The sequence below is a fragment of the Coenobita brevimanus genome, chromosome 64, assembly GCF_032717465.1.
Source record: "Coenobita brevimanus isolate Jiangsu-jjx chromosome 64, ASM3271746v2, whole genome shotgun sequence".
In the NCBI taxonomy this organism is placed as follows: Eukaryota; Metazoa; Arthropoda; class Malacostraca; order Decapoda; family Coenobitidae; genus Coenobita; species Coenobita brevimanus.
Window position 1 is genome coordinate 17,615,918 of NC_137017.1, and position 13,813 is coordinate 17,629,730.

General features: G+C 43.7%; 1 pseudogene; it reads right to left on the reverse strand.

The window, feature by feature from the left end:
* Nucleotides 1–9,140: 9,140 nt before the first annotated feature.
* LOC145404756 (5S ribosomal RNA) lies at nt 9,141–9,263 on the reverse strand (annotated as a pseudogene).
* Between the last annotated feature and the right edge of the window lie 4,550 nt (nt 9,264–13,813).

Consider the following 13,813-nt stretch of genomic DNA (forward strand, 5'->3'; position numbering starts at 1 on the left):
ATGCTTTGGCCTTTTATATATGCCTCGGTGGGCAGTGTTCAAAATTCTGTATACATTCTTGGGACAATCGGTATAATTTTGGTATGTATTCTGTCCACATTCGCCGATTCATCGCCGACATCGTACCGATTTATAACGGTCATTTTGTCGGCGATGCATCGGCGAATGCATACTGAATGCTTGGAATGCATACCGAAGGATTACCGAATGCGACCCGAGGGGGCCCCGAGGAAGTGAGTTCGGGCAGGTCACACCGAATATTTCATGTTTGATGAAATATTCGGTGACTTGCCCGAACCCATTTCGAACACCCCGAAACGTTCCCGAAGTGCGCCGAATACCCCAGAATTGACCACCAAACGTTTCCCGAAGCCTATTCGGCATGCATTCGGCTTCTCTTTCGGCGATGTGTGAACGGGGTCTTAGAGTTTTCGTCACTCTCAGGTGCACACAAGTGATCTGGTTATGAGACTCATCCAAGATCCCAAACCTCATTTCCTTCAGAATCACCAGTTGTCAATACTTGCTGAGGCCAACAGGTGTCTCCCTCTGATGCTCCAGTAGTCCGTTGTTCAAACGAAGAAGGTCCCATTGACGGCAGTAGCCCTTAGTTGCAGGTCTGAACCTGGAAACCTCTTCCCAAGTTGGCCACACTGTACTCCTTTGCAGCCACTCTAGGACTGGTTATAATCTGGGGGAGGCGGTGGCTGAGTCGGTAGAGAGGCGGCCTGCAGTCATGATGGACCCAGGTTCGAATCCTGGCTGGGGCGGGGAACAGTTTAAGGATTTGAATTTCATAAAAAGCAGACTTTCCTGATCTACCAAATGACCCGCCGACATGTCGTAAAAACACCCCCTCTAATACCAATACACCAGTCCTGTATGAGACAGCCCTAGCATGTATTCAATATGGATGGTGAGTGTTAGCGCCGAAGTGGTGACATGTGGAGGTGTAGGAGGACTACTGGGCCTTGGGATAGGCTACTGCCCCCGAAATATAGGCCCTGAAGCCTTTGCCCAGAGTCGGACACATAAAAAAAAAAAAAAATCCTCCATCTGCATCTTCTTCAGGTCTTTTTCAGCTGACATTGGCCCTGTCACTACAGGACGGCAGCATTTTTTGCCAAGATTCCCATTCCTAGTACACTGCTTCCCATCTGTTCCTCTATCTTCTTGCACACTATCAATCACAGTTCTCTTGCGTTTCTTCAGTGGTGGCTTCTTGGGAAAAACTGGCTGGTTGCTGCCTTTTGTCACCAGCCAGTACAGATTCACCCTCATCCTTCTCATCTTCTGCAGCCTTCTTCTTATCCTCCTTCTCCATTGGACAACCATAGTTAAATTGTCCCACCTCACCACTCGTCCATCACCTGTTTGTTTCAATCACGGGTTTCCTTGCACTATTCAGGTCTCACTCCTCCTCTCATTTGTAACAATCCACTTTCCACTGTAATGGCCCCTCACAATACCAGCAACTTCCTCTGATCTCCTGTTCTTTCTTCCACTTGTAGCAGTCCACTTTCCAATGTCCTTGCTCCTCACAGTACTGACATTTTCCTTCAGATTTTTCCTATCGATGTACCTGCCCCTTTCTACCCTTGAATCCTGCACTGCAACCTGCCTGAAAAGTGGATGTACTGGACCTGATGTTGGACTGAAATTCTGGAGCCCAAGCTAGTGCTTCTTACATGCTTCTGGGTTTTGCCTGCTTCACATGCACTTTCAACTCTGCACATCAAGAGCATCGATGAACTGGTCCCTCAGGGGAATAGCCAATAGGTTAGGTGCTGCTCCAGGGTATGCCTTGTGTGCCATACTCTCCAGGTCATGAGCAAGCTGCTGTAGGGATCCGCCTTGAGCCCGTACAGGAGTCCGGAATCTTACTCTGTAAACCTTAGGCTGGTACATGGTCCCATATCTGAGCTCCAGTACTTCTACTAAGGACTAATAACTGCTCCTCTTCTCTACTGATACCTGGTGCAGAATTTCCAGCGTGACACCCATGAGGCTAGTAGCAAGCTGCACTGTCCTCTGCCTATCATCCCAATCATTCTGATCAACCAGTAACTCAAACTATGCACAGTAAGCTTCCCAAGATACTCTACCATTAACTTCCTGAGGTTTCTTTTTTAGTGTAACCTTATTATAGCCATGCACTTCATTGGTTTGGGGCCTAAAAACCGGGGCACCATAATTAAGCCCAGGACCTAAAGCTTCTGCATTCTGATTATTCAACCCTGCAATGCTATCTTTAGATGTTTGGGATCCGTCAAGATGCACCATACACCGTTAATACTTTTCATATGCTCCCTGCACACTAACCTGAGGCTCATCAGTGGAATTTTTCTCTACAGCCTCAGTTTTCTCACTAATTACATGTACATGGTCGACTACATTCTTCAACTGGTTATCTAATTGCCGTATGCACTCCATCACAATTCCCTTACTAATTGTCTTCAAATGGTTGTCTACATGCTGTTTGCACTTCGTCACATTATTACTTACCTCATACTTCTGCTGCCATTGCTCAGTGTATATTTGCTCCTTCAGCTGTTGCTGTTCTTCCTACATTTCCCTCGTGAAAGCATCTAGCTGTCCTTGCATCCTGAATTGTAATTCCCTCTGTTGCCCCTGTAATGCTTCTTGAAGCTGTTCATAACGTTCTTTCTTTTCTTCACTTTGTGCTGATCACTCTGTGCTTGCAATTGTTCTTTTACTTCTTTACTTTGTGCCTGTAATTGTCCTTTGAGTTCTTTCTGTCCCTCATTCTGTGCCTGTAATTGTTCTTTGATTTCTTTCTGTCCTTCATTCTGTACTTGTAGTTGTACACTTTGTGCTTGCAGTAGCTTCATAATTATTGCAGTCAGCAATGCCTCCTCTTACCTAGCTTGGCTTCGTGTCTGTACACCTTCCATCCCCATGTGGAAGGTTTGACTCACTACAGCACTTTTCTAAGTATCCACACTCCTGACACCAATGTTATGTCCCCATCCCAAACTGCCACAGGCTTCAACAGCAGTAGTTCAGCATAGAAAGGATGTTTCCCAGTGAGTTGTTCTTCCCAGAGGCAGCCTTTCAGTGTACAGCAACACAGAGCAGCACAGGCATTATAAATAAACACTGGCTTCTTAAGTTCACAGTCTTTATTTTCCAAATAATTACATTTAATTCTTGCCAACTACACTTCACTATTATCACAAGTACCCAAGCAATACAATGTTCACTAACTGCAATTACACTTAATGCTTGCCAACTACACTTCATTGTATTCACAAGTACCGGACCTATACAATCTTCATTAACTGCAATTACACTTAATGCTTGCCAACTTCACTGCTTTCACAAGTACCAAAGCTATACAATCTTCACTGACACTGAACTTCACTCAAACTGAACTGAAAACTGACTGAAACTGCTCTAGTCTCTTCACCATCCTTATACAAACTTCTTATATTCTAGAGTGATCTACTACTTTTTCAAATTTCTTGTGCATTCTCGAAGGAGCAACAGTTACAACAGTTACCATCTCAGAGACATCCAAAATATTCCGTAATGTTCTTACACTACTCAACACTCTTAATTATTTAGCATACAGACAGAGACAAAATTACATAGTTAACAAACAACCACATAAATAAAGCATTATAAAGAAAATGAGCAAAAAAATCAACGTACAACTTACAAAATACCTCCACTCAGAGAAAGCAGGCTAACTGGCAACTCTGATACATAACGGGGGAAAATACGAAAAGCACTGAGAACCTCCTAGTAATTCTTACCTAGCAAATCCCGCTTCTCAGCATTACCTTTATCTTCCAAATAATTACAATTTATGCTTACCAACTTCGGCTCACTTCTATACAATCTATACTAACTTCATTGACACTAAACTAAACTCAAACTGAGCCTCCTTAAATAGCCTTCTTTTCTTCTCCAACATTCTTGTAAACTCTCAAAGAGCAACAGTTACCAACTCGGAGTCATCCAAAATATCCAGAGTTTTCATACACTACATAACACTCTAAATTATTTCACATACTATCATGAAGGGAGATTTGCCAGTTAGGTAGTCTCGTTCCTTCGAGACGTTTCCCGTACCTTAAGTTCCGGTACGAGTCATCAGAGTTGCCAGTTTGCCTGTTGTTTGTGGGTGTAGTTATTTCGTAAGTTAAACGTTCACTTATTTTTATACTCTTTTTCTTTATAATGTTTTATTTAAGTGATTGCTTGTTAAATTATATAATTTAAGTTCGTATGGTAAATGATTTAGAGTGTTATGTAATGTGAGACAACTCTGCATGTTTTGAAGTGTCTGAGTTGGCAACTGTTGTTCTCGTGGAATGTAAGTCAGTCTAGAATAACGCAAGCTTAAATAAGTTGGGGTAGAGATTATTACAAGTTTAGTCGGGTGTCAAGTCAGTTTGAGTGAAGTGCAGTCGGTTTTGGTTCAGAGTAGTGCAGTGTCAGTGTCAGTGAAGATAGTATATTTTTGGTACTTGTGAAAACAGTGGCAAACAGTGACAGGTTATTGAAGTTTGTATATCACTGGAACTTGAGAAAACAGTGAAGTGTCAAGCATTAAGTGTAATAACTGTGACGTGTTGTTCAGCATTAACCCTCTCGACATCGATGACGCGTAGCGAGTCTTTTGGGCCTTTCCACGACTCTCTGCGATGATGCGTTTTACGTCCACAAATCACAAAAACTTACGTCAAAGTAAAAGTTTTCAGCCAATCTGCATCATTTTAGGAAGCGTCCTAGTTCCCGCGCCTCTTGCCAAAAGTAATGACTTGGCAACCTTGGGGCCCGAGACATGCAGCAGCACGGTTGTGATGATTAGTAACAAGTCAGCTGTCAGGCAGGAAGGTAGCGCGCGGCTGGGGATTTAAATTTTACTCTCTCTACCCCGTCCCAGGACTCGCGTCATATTTCACTGTACCAATAGTGTTTGTGTATCGTTTTTGGGCACTGTTGTGATTAGATTTTGTGTTTGTAATAGGCAATTAGGTTTTGGTGAATCAATCATGCCCATTATTCTACCGTTGACCCAACAAAGATACTGGTAAGGCTACCCTGTTTATGGGCGTTTCCCAGCAACTACGCTGCCTCTTCTCTGCACCCAGTGTGAGTATTCAACATTTGAATAACAGTGATAGTGATGCACGTGAATGTAGTGTGCAACAGCGAGTGAGGAAAGACATGGTGAAACGTTTAGCTTAGCTTAGGGAGGCGGGAAACCGCTTGACAACACCGCGTTGTCAAGAACAGAATATTTTCCAAGGTGTGGATGAAGTCCTTGTTTTATGCTGATATATGGTGGATAGTGTTATTGTGCAACAGATAGGAGTATAGTGCAATGAGTGTACGTGATGAAATAATGGCTAGGGCAGGAGTCAGTTTCGCAATACAGCCAGGGCAAGCCGTTGTGAGTAGAGGAAATACAGTAGGTTTTTATAGGAATATTTGCTTTTATCATATTGTTATATTTATTCCGTATGCTTTCTGTGTGAAATAAAGCATGAGTGTTATTGGTAGGTTTATCGTATGCTTGTGTGGATGAATGTAAACACTTCACCACATGATCATCAAAAAATATCGTCTGTGAAACATTAGGTATTGCAGATGTGACATACAGAGCACGATCAGGAACTGTTGTGGTGAAAATATAATGTATGTTTCATAAAATGATGGATTTCAATATGTGTATTGTGAAAATATCATAAACACTGCAGCGTCTTCTCTGCTACACCGTATGGGACAGGTGTCACGTATATCTCTTTTGGTGAAATGTGCTGTGTTTCCTATGTATTGATAAACTGTGCTATGTTTTATGTGAAAAGAAAGTGAAAAAGTGACGCACGTCCTCGTAAGGATTGATTCGTAAACATTCGACTTATGATGTTGGGAAGTGAAATCGGCGTCACGAATGTTTATTCTCAGCTTCCTAACTTCTGTAGTGTGTGTGTGTGTGTGTGTGTGTGTGTGTGTGTGTGTGTGTGTGTGTGTGTGTGTGTGTGTGTGTTTTGCTTATCGTGTAGAACAAACATCGGCGAGTACCACATGTGGCTATGATGGGAAAATAAATATTTTTGGGTGGTGAAAATAAGCCGAGAATACACATTATCAGAGCGCGCGGCCGCGGGAGGGGAGGAGATTGTCACACCCGCGGAAACTTAAAAACTTATGTGAGAGCGAGAGGGTTAAGTGTAACAGCAGTTAGTAAAGTGTGTATAGTTCCAGTGCTTGTGGGAACAGTGAAGTTGGAAAGCATTAAGTGGAATTACTTGGAAAATAAAGACAGTGAACTTTAAGAAGCCAGTGTTTATTTTCGCCTTCGCTGATCTTGTGTACTGCACACCTAAAGCCTGACCATAAGAAGAACATCTCACTGGGCAACGTTCTTCCTGTACTGTACTACTGCTGTTGGAGCCTGTGGCAGTGTGGGGTGGGGCCATAACACTGGTGTCAGGAGTGGGATTATTATTTCAGGGCTGCAGTGAGTCTAATCTTCGACGTGGAGCAAGAAGGTGTCCAGACAAGAGGCCAAGCTAGGCAGGAAGAGGCATTGCTGGGTGGAATTATGAAACTATTACAAGCACATATACAGACACAGAGCGAAGGACAGAAAAAACTCCAAGCACAGTTACAAGCACAGAGTGAAGGACAGGAAAAACTCCAAGCACAATTACAGACCCAAAGTGAAGTGCTCAGGAATTGCTTTAAAGAACAGTTACAAGCATAAAGTGCCCAACTACAGGCAGCACAGAATACAGGACAGAAAAAGCTCGAAGAACAATTACAGGCACAGAAGAAAGAAATCAAAGAACAAGTGCAGACACAGAACGAAGATCAGAAAGAACGATATGAACAGCTTCAGGAGGCATTACAGGAGCAACAGAGGGAATTACAGCTGCGAATGCAAGGACAGCTAGTTGCTTTCATGGGGGAAATGAATTAAGAACAGGAACAATTGAAGGAGGAGGTATACACTGAGTTATGACAGCAGAAGTACGAGGTAAGAAATAATGTGATAGAGTGTAAACAACATGTAGACGAACAGTTGAAGACAGTTAGTGAGGAAATAGTGACGGAGTGCAAACAGCATGTGGAAAACCAGCTGAAGATTAGTGAGGGAATTGTGAAAGTAGACAGCATTTGGACAACCTGCTGAAGATTAGTGAGGGAATAGTGGCGGAGTGCAGACAGCATGTAGACGACCAGTTGAAGTCAATGAGTGAGGAAATTGTGACGGAGTGCAGATGGGATGTATATAACCAGTTGAAGCATGTAGTCGACCATGTGAAGATAACTAGTGAGAAAATTGAGGCTGTAGAGAAATATTGCATTGCTGAGCCTCGGGTTAGTGTACAGGGAGCATATGAAGAGAATGGACAGTGTATAGTGAATCTTGATGGATCCCAAGCATCAAAAGGTAGCATTACAGGGTTGAATAATCAGAATGTAGGAGATATAAGTCCTGGCCTTAATTATGAAGCCCCAGTTTTTAGGCCCCAAACCAGTGAAGTGCATGGCTATAATGGGGATCCAGTTAAAAAGAAACCTCAGGAATTTGATGGTAAGTATCTTGGGAAGCTTACCGTGCACAGTTTGAGTTACTTGCGGATCAGAATGGTTGGGATGATAGGCAGAGGGCAGTGCAGCTTGCTACTAGCCTTAAGGGTGCTGCAATGGAAATTCGGTGTCAGATGTCAGGGACGGAGAGGAACAGTTATCAGTCCCTTGTAGAAGTGCTGGAGTGCAGATATGGAACCATGTACCAGACTGAGGTTTATAGAGCAAGATTTCGGAGCCGTGTACGGGCTCGAGGAGAATCCCTGCAGCAGCTTGTTCTTGACCTGGACAGTATGGCATATAGGGCGTACCCCGGAGCAGCACCTAATTTGTTGGCTATTCTACTGAGGGACCGGTTCATCGATGCTCTTGACAGTGCAGAGTTGAAAGTGCAAGTGAAGCAGGCACAACCAAGAAGCATGCAAGAAGCACTAACCAGGGTTCTAGAATTTGAGTCCTACGTCAGGTCCAGCACATCCACCTTTCAGGCAGGTCGTAGTGCAGGATTCAAGGCAAGAAAGAGGCAAGTATGTGAAAAGGAAAAATTTGAGGGAAGTTGCTGGTACTGTGAAAAGCCAGGACACAGAAAAGAGGACTGCTACAAGTGGAAGAGGGAACAGGAGAAGACTGGAGGAGGTGTCTGGTTTTGTGGTAAGTCGGGGCACAAGAAGGAAGATTACCACAAATGGAAGAAGGAACAAGAACAGAGCAGTGCAAGGAGTTCTTCAGTTGCAACAAAAGCGTGTTGGACATGTGGTGAGGTGTGACACTTCAGCTGTGGATGTTCACATGAGAAGGATGGGGGTACATTGGTGAAGGCTGGTGATGAGAGGCAACAACCTGCCAGTTTTTCCCAGGAAGTCCCACCACTGAGGAAATGCAGGAGATTCTTGATGAATAGCATGCAAGAAGACGGAAGAACAGACGACATGCAGTGTAGTAGGAATGGGAATCATAGGAAGAAATGCTGCTGTACTGCAGGGACAGGGCTAACAACTGATGAAGAAGACCTAATAAGTTGAAAGATTATTTTGTGTATAGTTAGATGTTCCATTAAGATTATGGTTTGTGTCCATATGTACTGTTTAGTTTTGTCGGGACGACAAAGAACTAGGGAGGGGGTAGTGTTATGAAGGGAGATTTGCCAGTTAGGTAGTCTCGTACCTTCGAGACGTTTCCCGTACAGTAAGTTCCGGTACGAGTCATCAGAGTTGCCAGTTTGCCTGTTGCTTGTGAGCGTAGTTATTTCGTAAGTTAAACATTCACTTATTTTTATGCTCTTTTTCTTTATAATGTTTTATTTAAGTGATTGCTTGTTAAATTATGTAATTTAAGTTCGTATGGTAAATGATTTAGAGTGTTATGTAATGTGAGACAACTCTGCGTGTTTAGATGTGTCTGAGTTGGCAACTGTTGTTCTCGTGGAATGTAGGTCAGTCTAGAATAATTCATTCATTCATTCATTGCCTGACGCCATGTATCCCAGACAGGGTGGCCAAGGGCTTAGAGTTAATTGTTTTACAGGGAGGGGCACTAATCCTCCACCAACCCCACATGACACGTAGGGATGCCAACAGCATCTGGTGTTCCCAGGCGGTCACCCATCCAAGTACTAACCAGACCCAACGTTGCTTAACTTCGCTGATCGGACGGGTAGCGGTGTACTCAAAGTTGGGGTAGAGATTATTGCAAGTTTAGTTGGGTGTCAAGTCAGTTTGAGTGAAGTGCAGTCGGTTTTGGTTCAGAGTAGTGCAGTGTCAGTGTCAGTGAAGATAGTATATTTTTGGTACTTGTGAAAACAGTGGCAAACAGTGACGGGTTATTGAAGTTTGTATATCATTGGTACTTGAGAAAATAGTTAAGTGTCAAGCAATAAGTGTAATAACTGTGAAGTGTTGTTCAGCATTAAGTGTAACAGCAGTTAGTAAAGTGTGTATAGTTCCAGTGGTTGTGAGAACAGAGAAGTTGGAACGCATTAAGTAGAATTACTCGGAAAATAAAGACAGTGAACTTTAAGGAGCCAGTGTTTATTTTCGCCTCAGCTGATCTTGTGTACTGCACACCTAAAGGCTGACCATAAGCAGAACAACTCACTGGGCAACGTCCTTCCTGTACTGTACTACTGCTGTTGGAGCCTGTGGCAGTGTGGATTGGGACGCAACAATACAAACTGAGATAAAATTCCATAATTTAACAACAATCAAATCAATAAAATATTATAGAGAAAAAGAGCACAAAAATCAATGTATAACTTCACAAAATAACTTCCCTCACAATAAAGAGATGAGAGGCTGTGGCACAAAAAAAGAAAGCATATAGTAAGTGGATGAGAAACAGAGGCGTGGAAAAAGTTGAGAGATGGAAGAGAGAGTTATATGTAGAGAGGAAGAGAGAGGTCAAAAGATTAGTAAGAGAGTAAGAAGAGAGTAGATGAGGAATTCTGAAGGAATTTGTGTGTAAACTGGAAGGAAATGTTCTGAAAAGAGGTAAAGTGAGTCAGACAGGATGCCAAAGAAGTTAGTTGGGGAGTGAAAGATAAAAATGATAGACTACTAGTGGAGAAGGGAGAAAAAGTAAGCAGATGGAGAGAACACTTTAAGGAATTGTTGAACAAAGAGAATGAAAGTAATGCGAGTATAAGTGGCTAGGGAATGGCTGGAGGAAGGAGGGATGTGAGAAGAGAGAAATCAGTTGGATGAAAGTTGTGGAAGCAATGAAAAAAGTTTATATGGGGAAAGCCCCAGGAATTGATGGAGTGTGTGGTGCATTGCTGAAGCATGGGGTAGAGATAGTAGTAGAATGGATGTGGACGATGTGCAGATTGGCCTGGGAGGAAGGTAGAGTCACGGAGGATTGGAAGTCAGGTAAAATTATTCCCCTGCACAAAGGAAAAAGGGAAAAACAAATGTGTGGTAATCATAGGAGCATTTGCCTTCTTAGTGTATTGGGAAAAGTATTTGGTTGGATACTTACTGACAGGGTAATAATAGAGGAATTAATTGGAGAAGAACAGGGAAGTTTTAGGAAGAGAAGAGGTTGTGTGGATCAGATATTCATTCTTAGATCTTTAGTGGAAATGTTTCTAGAGAAGGGAAAGAAGTTGTATGTGGCCTTCATGGATTTAAAGAAAGCATATGACAGGGTGGATAGACAAGGACTGGAAAGTATTAAGAATAAATTATTATATGGAGTAGATGGAAAGTTGTTGAAGTCCGTGAAGAGTATGTATGAGGGTGGGTGCTAAGGCTGCTGTGCATGTGGATAGTGAACTGAGTGAGTTTTTCTGTCTGAAGGGCTGGATTGAAACAAGGATGTGTCATGTCTCCATGGTTGTTCAATCTGTATATGAATGGGGTTATAATAGAGATACAAGGTAGGGCAGTGGATGTTGGAGCAGCCCTAGTGAGACAGGTCAGCGTTTGGAAACTCCCTGTACTGTTGTTTGCAAATGATACTGTGTTGTTAAGTAAAGACGAAGGGGAGCCACAAGGCTTGGTGGATGAGTTTGGGTGTGTGTAAGAAGCGGAATCTAAAGGTGAAAGTAAGGAAGAGTAAAGTTACGGTCTTTGAGAGAAATGAGGTCAGTGAATATACAATGAGGTTGGATGAGGAGGAAATGGAAAATGTGAGTGCATTTAAGTACTTGGGTAGTGTGATGAGTAAGGATGGAAGTTCAGAGGCTGAAGTGCTTGAAAGGGTACAACAAGGAAGAAAGGTTGCTGGTTCCTTGAAAGCAGTGATAAGAAACAGGGAAGTGAACATGGAAGTGAAAAGCTACTACATGACAGTATTGCAATAGCATCTCCAACGTATGGAAGTGAAGCTTGGACCTTGTTGGAGGAACAGAAGTCGAGAGAGAGTACAGTGGAAATAATTTATCTGTGAGGAGCATATGGAGTCGCATAGAGAGACAGACTGACAAATGAGGAAGTGAAGGAACATTGTGGTGTAGATGTGGATGTGGTAGGAAGCATTAGGAGAAACACACTGAGGTGGTTTGGCCATGTGGAGAGGATAGAAGGTGGAGACTGACGAGGAAAGTGTATGTGAGTGAGGTGGAGGGGGAATGAGGGAGGGGGAGAAAGGGAGGGGGAGGCCAAGGATGAGATGGAAGGATGGAGTGGAGAGGTATATGAGAGTGGGGGGTGTGAGCTGGGCAATGAAATGAGGAAGGACAGGGCAACATGGAGGTGATTTGTTCGTGGCCACTCCTTTCGGGATTAAGGAGTCTGGCAATAACTGACAATAGCATTCTAACTGGCAACTCTGACACGTAACGGAAAAATACAAGAGTACTGAGAACCTGACTAGCAAATCCCGCTTCTCAACACTACCCTCTCCCTATTCCTTTTTCGTCCTGACAAAACTACACAGTGTATACAAATATAACCCTAAATCCAAACTAAACATTTAATCATACACAAAATAATCTTTCAAGTTGTTAGGTCTTCTCCTATGCCACTTCTGATGACGTCCCTACTCCTCCACACTGTCCACTCCTCCTGGGATGTCTTGGTCCTCTTTCTGATTCACTTCTTCCCTCGGGAAACTGTCACCATCCTCTTGTGCTTTAGCTCCTTGATCTTCCTCAACATCCGTGGGTGAGGGACAACATAATTCCTCAGAGACATCCCAGCTGTAAAGTCTTGACCCATGGTAATGCCACAGACCATTCACGTATGCCACTTATGGGCGAGACTTCCTGCCTCCCCGAATCCGGTACGTACCCATGATAGGCTGTTCAAAACAGCATAAGGCCCATCCCACAGACTCTGCAGCTTCGGTGACTGTCCTTTCTTCTGCTGAGGATTGTATAACTAAACCTTGTCACCATCTCTGAAGCTCACCTCACTTGCCTTGGCATCATACTTGCACTTCATCACTTCATCTGAAAACTTCAGAGTCTCTTGAACTTGATAATGTACCTCAGCTAGCCTTTCCTGAGCATGCTTTGCATAGCTGGAGGTGTCTGTAGGCATCTCTTCACCAGGTAGTCTTTCCATTAACAGGTCAAGGGGTAAACGTAACTCGTGGCCCAGCATCAGTTTTGCGGGGGTGTACCCTCTAGACTCATGGGATGCAGACTGTTATGCCATCAGCAATGCAGGTAATTTCTGGTCCCATTCTGTTTGTCCCTCTGTGCAGCACTTGGCCAGTTCTTGTACCTAGGTCCAGTTGAATTTCTCCACCATCCCATCTGACTGTGGCCTTAGCGGGATCGTCCTGGTCTTCTTCATCCCTGGTAATTTGCAGCATTCACGGGACACAGCAGACTCGAAGTTTCTACCTTCGTCTGAATGTAGCTCTTGTGGCATCCCAAAATGACAGAAAAACTGGTCAACCAACATCTGAGCAACAGTCACAGCCTCTTGATCAGGGATGGCATAGGCTTCTGGCCACTTTGTGAAGTAATCCGTGGCAACACATATTTACCAGTTTCCTCTTTCAGCGACTGGCAGAGGTCCAGCAATGTCCATCGCAACTCTTTCCATTGGTGCATCCAATTGGTACAGCTGAAGAGGGACACAACCATGTTTCTTGGGTCGCTTCTTGGCACAACACACCACAAACCCAACACCACTCTTCAACATCCTGATGCATGCCAGTCCAGATGAACCTCTGCTGCAGCTGACTTAAGGTTTTCTTCACTCCCAGGTGCCCGCTAGTGATCTGGTTATGAGACTCATTCAAGTTCTTGGCCCTAATTTTCTTCAGAATCACTAGTTGCCAATACTTGCTGAGGCCATTCGGTGACTCCCACTGATGCTCCAGTAGTTCGTTGTTCAAACGAAGAAGGTCCCATTACTTCTAGTAGCTCTTAGTCACAGGACTGAATCTGGAAACCTCTTTTCAAGATGGTCTCACTGTACTCCGCTGCAGCCACTCTAGCATGGGTTGTAAATCTGCATCCTCTTCAGGTCCTCTTCAGCTGTCACTGGCCCTGTCACTGCAGTACAGCTGCATTTCTTGCTATGATCTTTTTTACTACACTGCCAGCACTCCGAGTCACAAGGCCGACGACTCAGGCTGTCAGCATTGCCATGTACCTGCCCAGGATGGCGCCACACCTCATAGTTGTGCTGACCCAGCTTCTCGAGCCAGTGTGCCAGTTGTCCTTCCGGATTCTTTAATGTCTTCACCCACTTAAGTGTTGCATGGTCTGTTCTGATGATGAAGTAGGATCCATTCAAGTAGGGATGGAAGATATCTAGGCTTTTCATCACTGCCAAGAGCTCCTTAT